A 12,376-nucleotide genomic window follows, 5' to 3' on the forward strand; every position below is an offset into this window, starting at 1 on the left:
GGGCCCTGGTGGCATCTGGGCCGGAAGACTGCATGGAGAACGACTGGAAGCACGCACGTTATCATGAATGTCACGCGTGCCAACGTGGCCCGGTTGGGAGAGTCCATGGTCGGGGGTTTCGTACACACTACTCTGACACACGAACATGCACTTCATGAATGTCCATGACAGCAGCACACATCTATCACACCACAAACATGTCAAGGTACACACACAGGCATGCATACATGTTTGCATTCCGCATGCTGCTCAGCATGATGCATTGTTACACATACACCATCCGTGTGGGTCATGCCTGACTAGACTCACATGCAACACCATCATTTCCCTGCACACACACATCTATACATGACCCATGTCACACATGCAGCCGAGTAGCTAACTACCACCACGCTTCAACATGCACTGTTTCAAACGTGAATGCATGGGCACTTACCGCTCGACTCCAGACGGGCCTGCATCCTGAGGATCTGGTGGTGAAGCACTGGGCGAATGCGCTCCAGGACCCTCATCTGCTGGTTGGTAAGATGGGCCCGGTGCCCCACTGCATCCGCTGCCTACAAGAGACACCAGGCTTTCTTGAGGGTCCTGGATTTGTAGTCCTCCCAGTGCTTCCGGACGTGTTTGCACCCACTATGTCCTCCCAGATCCTCTCCCGTCCTTCCTTGTCAGTGCACGATGGTGTGAAGAGGGCATCCTAATGCCCCAGAACTTGCTCCACCAGGATACCAACCTCCTTGTCACTGAAGCTGGTAGCTCTCTGCCTCTCTGGCTGGGGGTCGCCAGTGGTCTCTGATGGTGTTTGCCCCGACATGGTGAGCCCCGAGGCAGGTGTGGGTGGGCAATTGGGTCCTGGGGGTGGGCTGTGGAGTGATGGAACACCAGTTGGGAGTCGTCTGTTCCAGCAGGGGTGGTCACAGCAGCTGGACCACTGCAGATGGCAGATGTGCAGGCACCAAATGGCAGGGTACGGTGGCAGCAGGCAGGCAGCAACAGTTGGCTCGTGGGAGCATGCTCAGGGCCCTGGGGGCAGGAGAATGGCCTTCAGGGCAGGAATGTGGTCTTCCGTGTGTTGTTGCATGGCCAGCTTGATACGGAGTGATTTGGTACGTGAAAAAAAGCACATCAGCGTGTAATTCGAGTAAAGGCCCTTAGCGCGTAAGTGCGTCTGTGACGTGACACGCGCGGGCGTTCCCCTGGCACGGGTTGAAGATCCCACGTGGTTTTCCATTGCTCTGTATGTGCTTTTCGTGGGAAGCAGTGCGTGTGTTTTCCAGGCGTTGGGGTTCACACGTGATTACTTCACAGCGGGTGGGTGTTGGCTACGCGTTCTTCTTCTACACGCAAGGCAGACGGTGAGTCGCACACGCTATTTTTCCCACTGCGAGTGTCCATGTTTGTCGCGTACCCCTTTCTTTATGAGCATACTAGCCTGCGTGTTGATCGCGTACGTATTTTTTGTGTTCCTGGCTGCCACAGCGTACCACGTGTGTTTTTTTACACGCACATGGGCAATAGGGTTTGCTTATCTCTTTTTCTTGCTTTTCTGGGATGCCTGTGCGTTGCGTGACACGTCTTTTCTCCTAGGGGACCACATAATGGGACATTCATCGTAGCTGTATATACGTGTTTTTTGTGTGCGCACATTTTTGTAATGTGCAGGGATGCTACTGCCTGCCTTTGTGTGGCGGACATGTTTAGGCATGTGCATGTGTTTGGCTGTGCACGGGTTTCCCGTATTTGATTCCATGAATACATGTGGTTCGCGTGCGTGTGGGCGTTCTGTGTGCTTCCCAGGAGTACATCCCCAGTTACGCCCTTATTTTCACGCATTGTTCCCCATTCCGCACATTATGCCCTGTGTTCCGCCCCTTTCTGGTGTGTGTGCTAATGTTGTGCGCTTTCCCTGCGCTCCTTGCACACAGAATTCTGGATGTTGCAATGACGTGTGCGATCGTGCGCGCCATGCACGGATTTGGCGCCCATCCCGCAGGAAACATGCGCAGGCTTTTTCATGCTTGCGCCAAGTTTTTCAGCGCACATTTGTTCCATGAATCGGCCCCTGGGTGTTTGGTAACCTTTTATTTACATTGTATTTATGTTGTTTGAGTGCTTCTATTGTTTAGCGTGAGGGTTTGCTTTGTGAATTCTAGTAGGCTTTCTCATAGATCTTAGCATAGGTAGGGAATTGCTGGTAGAGTAGGATAAGTTAGGATTTCTGTTATTATTTTATATGCAATAAAATGGCAACTTCTAAGAACACTCAATAGTTGTGAGCCTCACATTACTGAGCCCTCCAAGCTGATTGCGTAAGGCAAAAAAGGGCCAGGGGAAGTCAATGCAACCAATTGGTTTTTAATGTGTCTCTCATTTTTGCAATGCGTTTCTTCAGGGGCTGTTGAGGCGTTCCACAACACTGTGGGCCTGCGCGTAATCATCGGAGTACAGTTTGTGTTTAATGCCGAGCAGTGATGTCCCTTCAGTAAAAAGCTTGTTCACAAAGTGTGGTCCATTATCTGCCCGCAACACTTCACACACTCCCCATCAGGCAAATACTTCACATACAAGAAATTTAGCAGCTGATTTGACGTCTGCATGGCTACATGGACCTGCTTCTATCCATCGTGAAAAAGGACACACCACCACTAGCATATATTTGTATCAATTACAAGTTTGGAGCATGTCGACATAGTCAATGTGCAAATACCGAAATGGCCCTGTAGTGTGGGGTATTGCTCCTATGTTGGGTTTAATGACAGGCCAGAATTACATGAACTAAAAGGCCTGGCTATGCCTCTAATGCGAAATGTAGGCATTTTATGGAAAGGCACACTGGCAAAGTGACAAGCCAGCCTTAAAACTTCAATGCTTCGAATGTGCGTAGCAAATTCAAATACATGCACTTGAAAGTATTGAAAAAATACATGCACTACATACGCTGTTGAAACAAGGAGTTTTTGAAAGGTGAAACCCGATTGTAGCGAAGCATTGGAAATGCACATTGGAAAGGCACATTGTGGATGCCAAAATGAACAGTAGCATTTAACTTGCATTTGCCACTTTAGAAATAAGGCTGTTTGTAAATAATAAAATATATACTTTCTGCTGGTGCCTTGCATGTGATGAAGCTGAAATATTGTACACATGGGGACAAATGTTGCTAAGAATTAATATATCATGATGATAAAATGAACAGTGATGTGCAAACATGTTCAAAATAATAGGAAGGCCTCATGTCTAAAGAAAGATATTGTGGAATGCAAAGTACAGAATTGTGGCCATTGCAGCGGACTTCCACACTGAGATTCAAAGACAAGTTCCCCAATTAAAGGCTATGCTCTGCTGTCCCTCTGAAACCCAGTTGCTTTGAACATTCCCAGCCTGAGCAGAAGGGCTTGGTTCCTGCGTGACAGGAATGCATTGGGGTGCTGGATAAACAGAGAGACTATTAAGTGGAATGAACTTTGTAAAATAACCCAAATTCAATATATTGTGTGGACTATACTCCTAATATATTCCTGGCCTGACTGGAGGATGGCCTGCTGTTAAGAGTGTCACGGGACATCAGCGACCCATCTGGCTTGGCGGATAAGATCTCTTCAGCATCAATTAACTTAGCTTTTGACTTCACTAGAATGATTGCTCATTTTATACCAGGGTAATGTCAACAGAGAGCCGAGAGGCCTGGGACACATGTTTCAAGAGAAATGAAACTTAGAAATAAATATGTGGCCATAGGTTGTACCAGAACTACATTTTACCCAGGACTTTTAAACCATAACACTCACAAAAATGGGACGCATTTAATTGTAAAGCTTGTCCCATGCATGTTCTTTTGATGTCATTTGTATCTGAATCTGATTTTTGAACACTTTTATCAAAAATGTGTTTCTAGCTTCCTGGAAAATGTTCTGAATCAGAAAGTTGGGGAGCTGGTGGCTTATTAAATTAGATATATGGGTCGGAAATTCCACATTCATAACATTTATACTTTTTGTGTATATGGCGAAAAACTGTAGTTTGCACATGCAATACCCTACCAAAATGGAAATAATTGTCATTGGTCCGTCATGATTAGGGGAACATAAATATACAGATAATATGATATTTATTTGTAAATTGCATATTTTTGTCAGGTTTTGACTTTTTGGGTGAAAAATCAGAAATGGTAACTCTGGTGGGTGGATCCATCAATTGTACCAATTCGAATTCAGAACTTCCAGAGCCTATCGGCAAAGGGGGAAAAGGGGTTGAACCTTGGAGGAGGAGAGGACTGTAAAGGATCAATGAAAATGTAGTGCTACTAAGGTACTTATTTCAAGGGGTGGCTTATAAGGTAAAAAGCCCTCGCTATATGGGTAATGGGAAAACCGTGCCAAAAAACCATCTGAGAGCTGCATAAAAATCTTGAAGGAGACTTGACTATAATCCATCTGGGTGAATCCTGAACCAGCTGCATGATATTACCTGGGTGGAAAGGACTCAAGATTGATGCAGGAGTATTTTACCTGGGAAACAGCAACTGGGGAACCTAAACACTGACTGGGCCCTATGGTTAAGGAGAGCCAAATAAAGGATGGATGCTGGTGACTATCTTTGACTGAAGTGCTTGACCAGATGACTGTGTTTTTCCAAAAGAGTAGCCCCGCTGACTTTCCTTGTGCCTCAAAAACCAAGATTTCTAATGTAAGTAAATTAATCCAAATGAAACCAAGTGGGTGGGGGATCTGACTGCCTTAATATTTTCCTTTAATAGTGGCTGAGGGCAAACTGTCTAGGCCCTTAGCATGTTTTACTGAATATTAATTTAATTATCTCCCATATAGATTGACACAGGGGGATCTCGGGGGAGCTGAAAACCTCTACCCTCTTTCCTAGCAGTAAATTAAGTTGCAGTCCTTTAAAGTAATTGGGTACACCTTTTTTTCCTGTCAAGCCCAGACTTCTTAATGAAAAAGGGTGTCCTTGTCCAAAAATGAAATTCCTTAACTGTCCCCACTCCCCAGACCTTGCATTTAAACGGAGGGGTGCAGAATATAACTGAAGCCTGGGTTTTTGGTGCTGGGGAAAGAAGTGCTTTCCCAAGTGAAATCAAGGGTAATTCCCGACTGAAAAATGTGCAATCTTTCCTGAGAGTATGCAAACAAAGGGGGGTCTGGGAATCTCTCAACCAGCACGAACACAGCCCAATGACCTGTTCTTGGGTGAATAACCCCTGGGAGAGACTCTACCAAGTCTTTAGCTCACTGTCCTTTTCACGGAGAAGAAATTTCCCCACACATCAGCCTTTGTCCTGCCCAGGGGCAGTCCAGCGCCAAAATGCTAGGCAATTCTCATCTGAACAAGAGTACCATCAGTAACCCCATACACGTGTTTCAGCCTTGTTGGGCATCATCAGTGAGGTGAAACTGTTGCCTCTCTAAGAACAGTGAGCAAGGGGTCCACGTCTGGATTGCCTTGTTAACTTTGGGTGAAACCCAAAGTTAATGTATGCAAACAAAGGGGGGTCTGGGAATCTCTCAACCAGCACGAACACAGCCCAATGACCTGTTCTTGGGTGAATAACCCCTGGGAGAGACTCTACCAAGTCTTTAGCTCACTGTCCTTTTCACAGAGAAGAAATTTCCCCGCATATCAGCCTTTGTCCTGCCCAGGGGCAGTCCAGCGCCAAAATGCTAGGCAATTCTCATCTGAACAAGAGTACCATCAGTAACCCCATACACGTGTTTCAGCCTTGTTGGGCATCATCAGTGAGGTGAAACTGTTGCCTCTCTAAGAACAGTGAGCAAGGGGTCCACGTCTGGATTGCCCTGTTAACTTAGGGTGAAACCCAAAGTTAATGTATGCAAACAAAGGGGGGTCTGGGAATCTCTCAACCAGCATGAACACAGCCCAATGACCTGTTCTTGGGTGAATAACCCCTGGGAGAGACTCTACCAAGTCTTTAGCTCACTGTCCTTTTCACAGAGAAGAAATTTCCCCGCATATCAGCCTTTGTCCTGCCCAGGGGCAGTCCAGCGCCGAAATGCTAGGCAATTCTCATCTGAACAAGAGTACCATCAGTAACCCCATACACATGTTTCACCCTTGTTGGGCATCATCAGTGAGGTGAAACTGTTGCCTCTCTAAGAACAGTGAGCAAGGGATCCACGTCTGGATTGCCCTGTTAACTTAGGATGAAACCCAAAGTTAATGTATGCAAACAAAGGGGGGTCTGGGAATCTCTCAACCAGCACGAACACAGCCCAATGACCTGTTCTTGGGTGAATAACCCCTGGGAGAGACTCTACCAAGTCTTTAGCTCACTGTCCTTTTCACAGAGAAGAAATTTCCCCGCATATCAGCCTTTGTCCTGCCCAGGGGCAGTCCAGCGCCGAGAGTAAGTGGCCCTGATAGCAGAAAGATTTTGTATTACTTTTCAGGGAAGAAGGAAGAAGGGTTCTTTCAATCGAATGTATTCTCAAAAGTCTGTGTGATTTCCAAACTTCTACCATTTTTAAGTCTGCAGGGAAATGACACATACCAAGTGCTGCATGTGAAATTGCTATTAAAACCAAAACTGTGCATTTGTTATAAATCTAACCCTTATCAAGAAATGTTTATACTCATGCGCTAGTAATGTTCTCAGGTATTATTTAATTTTGACATCAAAGGGGTTCATGGGACAAGGGTATTGACCTGTTTATTTGGCCAGTGTTCCCTAAACCTGGCACCAAAAAGGAAAAAGTGTGTTTTGTATTGAAGCTTTGTTTTGTAGTTGGTGTGTGTAATGATTTGGTGTGAATTTCCATGCAACCTATAATTTGAATAAATATATATTCTATACCCTGGCCTAATTCTTGATTCATTTTTGGCATCGGGGAGGGACCTATGTGGCTCTATATTTGGCCTAGATAGTGCTAGCTGAACAAAAATAAATATTCATTCTGCGGCACCTTGATTGGGGGGGAAGGAAATCATCCGGTTAAGGGTGGTTTCTCAATATATCGTTACAAAGTGGGGCCTCATTTGCCACGATCTAGCTTACTGTCTCTGACTCATGACAAGTGCATTAGAGAAGGTTTGTTCATGCTTTGTTAAAGTACCACTGTGACCTGACCCCTGTATATCAGGGATGCGTATAGAGTGTGAGAAACCTGAAGGTGTCTCACTGTCTTAATCCTGGAATCTTTCTCAGGTGGCCACAGCACGGCCATCTTCCTTGGATCCAGACCCTGGGGGTGGACACGTGCAGGAGGATCACCTAGCAGAGGGGTACTGGGGGAATAGGGGTGAGACATCCAATGGCGAGATGTGGTATTTCCCCCCTTTTGATACTTCCTCCAATTTTTTAGGTTATTCTAAATCCTGTTCTGTTAACCCCCATTAAGCATTTCTTAAATCAGGGATATTCCTTCTTCTTCGTTCCACTGGCTTGCACAAATTGCAGTTTAACTATGTTATGGGCTAGAAACCCACCTTCAAAGAGTAGTTTTTCTGCTTCACTGCTTCAAACTACTCTTTGAAGGCGTGATTCTAGCCCATGACATATTTAAACTGCAATCTATGCAAGCCATTGGAACGAAGAAGAAGGAATAGCCCTGATATGAGAAAGGCACAGTCAAGTGCCGAAACACGTGTCATCACAAGTGCAACAAAGAATAAACCATTCAAACATAACACCACTTTGGCATTGTGGATTCATTTACTACCACCCAGGGAAATATAAAACTACTTCATACAAATGTGTTTGTGGCGCAGTAAAAGGTGTAAAAGACACAAACATGTGTTTATGCAAAATAAAGAGGCTAGCATGCTGAATCAGGCTGAGGTCTTCATAGAAGCCCAGAAAGCACCCACACAGTTAGAAGATAAAGCACAGCAACGCTGCATGTTTGAATTAAAACAAGAACACCTCATTGAACAACTTCAAAAAATGAGGTGTAAACCCCTACAGGCCAGTGCAGAGTGAGAAATAGAGATTGCGGCACTGCAAGATACATATAAAGAGAGTGCAACAACTGTAACCCACCTCTAATGCCAATTGAATGACCAGACAGGTCATAATACAGGGTTGTTGGATGACATTATGACCTTTAAACAGACCATCAATGAGTTGAAATGTGAAACAGGAGTTTGATAAAATGTGTCATGATTTAAATATACTGAAGAAACCGAAATTGCAAGTGATCAAAGGCCAAGAGGCATTGATGCAGAAAAGGGCCAGTCAGCTTCTCAGGAACTGATGAGAATTAGGGAAGAGAATGTAGAGCTTGTAGAGCAGGTGAAGGAAGCAGAAGCTGACATATCGCAGGCAGTGCATTGTAGGGATGCGCAAGAGAAAGAAGATTGGTCTCTTGAAAGAAACGCTCCATGATTGTGCATAATACAAGACTCCCAGAGATAAAATGAAACAATTCAGGATGAGAAACGGACAATAGAGGATCAATTAGTGGCTCAGAGCCAGGGTGCTTGAGGCCAGTCAGGCCTTGGTGTCAGAGTTAAAGAATCAGCTCTCTGAATACCAACAGGAAATAAGAACACAGTGTGAAAGTTTCACAAATGAAATTGAGAAATATAAAAAGGCCTTGAGGCACCTGGATCAATCAGGGTATGGCAAAGGGCCCTCTGATGCCTCTTCCATCATGGACCTCATGCCAGTTACCCACAACTCCCCATGTACAAATGTCAACTGACATCATGCATGCCACCTATAAAGAACAAGGAAACATGAGGCAGCTGGACTGAGACAGATGAAAATCATAAAGAGCTTCATGACCCCATACCATAACAATGCTAAATGTACTGAAACCTGGCTTAATGCAGTCTCTGGACCATCTCTGGCCCTTGCTATACCAAATGACTATGCTATCATAAGATGGGATTGAAACACCAATCAAGTGAAGGGAGGCGGACTTGCGCTCATCTTCAGAAACACCTACGACATTAGAGTCATTCAGGACGCTCAAATTCCCTCTGCCGAATCCCTGTCCATCAAACTTCCACTATCACCTAACCACACAGCAACAGTGCACCTTATCTACCGACCACCAGGACCCATTTCCTCATTCATAGAGGATATTGTATCCCTTGTATCCACCGACACTAAACCTAATTCACAAACTATCCTACTAGGGGACTTCAATCTTGGTTTTAATGACCCCACGAATAATAATGCCCGTGATCTAGCTAACGTCCTATCAGATTTGGGTCATACCCATATTATTCATGAGCCCACACATATCAAAGGAAGAACATTGGACTGGCTCACCAACCTTAACTGCTCGATCGATCTTCTATCCAATGATCCATGTATTTGGTCGGATCATCATAAAATAACCTTTTCCATCAAAGCCAACACACAACACCCTGCTCCTATCATCACTCCAGCCACCCGCACTAGAAATAAGAAAAACATTACACCAGATAAACTCCTACCGCTATTACTTCCCCTTCTTGACAACGTGGCCACCTCCAACCCCACAGTCTTAGTAGACATTTACAATCAGGCAATACTGAAAGCCTTGAATACCATCCCCCCCCTAAAATTGCGGAAACCTAAACCACAACGTCACCTGAATACATGGTTCACGCCGCATCTTAGAGAACTACGTAAAACTAAGAGAACTGCAGAAGCACATTGGAAAAAGTGCCCTTCAGTAAATAATAAAAATGAACTAATTCTAGCAACTTCTAGCTATAAACAAGCTATTATACTTGCCAAACAAGACACCTATAACAAAACGATCGAACAAGCAGAATTTAACACAAAAGAACTCTTTAAGATTCTAAAGGAATTAGAATCCCCGATTGCCCCTATTGATAAATGTGTCACAGATGCACTATGGTGCAGCAACATCCAGAAGGCACCTCTATATAGAATAGCCCGTTTGCAATCTATAATCAATGCGAAAAAAGACCCGTTACTCGCTGACCCTGATCACAAACAACTTCCTAACAAGTCACCTACCTTTGAGCCAACCTGTAAACCATTTAGTTTCTCACCCCTCTCAATTTGGGAAGTAGAAAACATCATTAGGAAACTTAAACCATCGAATTGCCAAGGCGACGCTTGTCCTGCTCCAATTATCAAAGCAGCAGCTCATGAACTGGCACCATTCATTACTAACCTTATCAACGCCGCCTTCAAAACGGGAGTAGTACCTGATAACTTAAAAGACGCCTGGGTCATCCCACTAATCAAAAAACCCACTCTTGACCCAGCCAACCCGTCTAACTATAGGCCGATAACAACTGTACCCTTCTTACTAAAGATACTAGATAGAGCAGGATACCTGCAAATACAGGCTTATCTAGAAACAAACAATCTTCTGGGACTAAGGAAATCCGGCTTCCGACCTAGACATGGCATGGAAACTACCCTAATAGATCTCACTACTCAGATTCAAATTTTAAAAGACAATGGCAAACTAGCACTGCTCTTATTGCTTGATCTGTCAGCAGCTTTTGACTTGGTCAACCACCAAACGCTTTGCCATCACCTGAAATCTGCAGCTCACTTTTCCGACGAAGCCACTGCCTGGATCAGCTCCTTCTTGGCTAACAGAACCATGAGGGTCTTTTCTCCTACTGACTCGGCTGAACCCTCACCAGTCCCGTGTGGTTCCCACAAGGCTCTTGCGTGTCCCCAATGCTCTATAATGTATTTACGAAGCCCCTTTTCGATATCCTTGACTATCTGGCTGTCAAGTATACTAATTATGCGGATGACACCCAGATACTCATTCCTATCTATGGCGACTATGAAACTGATAGCAAAACCCTCAATGAAATATACGCAGTAATACAAGCGTGGATGGCACACCATGGACTTTGTCTCAATGACGAAAAAACTGAGTTGATTATCCTTGGTACTCACGCTAAACTAAAAAAACTAAATACTGCTTTCAAATCGTTCACTATTGATGGTAACCCCATCCCTGCCTCTAATAATACTAAAACCCTTGGTATCTACCTCGATGCCACATTATCCTTCACCAAACAAACCAATGCAGTAGCATCTTCAGCCGCCTCCGCATGTAAACTTATTACCGCATGTAGGCCGTTTATCTCCACTCCCAACTGCATTACTCTTGCTAGAACGTTAGTCTTGTCCAAAGTAGATTATTGTAATGCCCTCTACTTAGACACTAGCCGCAAAAATATTAACAAACTACAAGTAACTCAAAATAACGCCATTAGGGCAGCCCTCAACATCCCTAGGAAGTCGCATATCTCTGAGACTAGACGTAATCTGCATTGGCTCCCTATAGAGCACAGAATATCCCTAAAAGCTCTTGCCCTTACCCACAAAGCCAGGGCTAACCTCGCACCATCCTACATCTCTAACCAACTTACTCCACACACATCTACAAGACCACTTAGAACAGCTCAAGTTAACACTATGTCTATACCAAGATTCAAACTCCATAACTCGGGAGGAGTTAGGTTCCCTGTACAAGCCTCAAAGCTATGGAACACACTACCTGTTCCAGTCAGGTCTGTAACCTCCTTCAACCTATTTAAACACAACACCAAACGTTGGCTTCATGACCTGGACACATTACAGCTTAACATCCTAGAGCTTAGATTTACTGCCTACCCACTGTACATATTGTAAATAATATTACTATCTGTCTCACCTTCGACACACCACCTTAATTGCAAAATGTATGCTTGTACCTGTAATACCAATGTATGTATTTATTTGTAAGCACAACTATTGGAACTGTTGCCTACTGCTTGCTAATGTAACTGTACTCTTATGTAACATGATCAAAAAACATACGCGCACGTATGCCCCTGGGCTTGGTTGCGCTTTATAAATAAACCAAATACAAATACAAATACTTGGAACTTTATGAGCAAATAATGCCATCATTTGAGATCAGAAATGATGTAAACTGAATAGCATTTGCCAAATGGACTTTCTCTCCCGGCTACTCCAGTTTCTTTGCAGGATTGGAGGGCAGAATCATTATAAATGATCGACCTATAAGGTGGCTATTTTGAAAAGAAATTCCACGTATAGGGACCCGCAAGAGGCCTGTAAAGCTGCATATAATGTACAATGTGGGCATGACAAGGCACCTGGGGAGTTTCTGCAGGAATTAAAATGTGCATTTGTGCAGACTTAAACACAAATAGTAGGGAGTTTGTGAATACCTGTTTCCATGCGCTCTCAAAATACACAATTAGTCAATTAGTGTATGATTTTCACGAGTGCAGGACCCTAGATTGGATAATAGAGCAAGCCACCAGGATATATGAGGACCAGAATCCCACTGAAACCAAAAACACCCCCAAAATCCCCAAACCATTTACCACACCTACCACTGCGAAGGTGGTGGAGGTGAGAAATACTCCTCCTTTGGGCCTGGAGATAGGGGGTTCTAAA

Source organism: Ambystoma mexicanum, chromosome 7q (assembly GCF_040938575.1).
Source record: "Ambystoma mexicanum isolate Mex_15411 chromosome 7q, UKY_AmexF1_1, whole genome shotgun sequence".
Taxonomy (NCBI): domain Eukaryota; kingdom Metazoa; phylum Chordata; class Amphibia; order Caudata; family Ambystomatidae; genus Ambystoma; species Ambystoma mexicanum.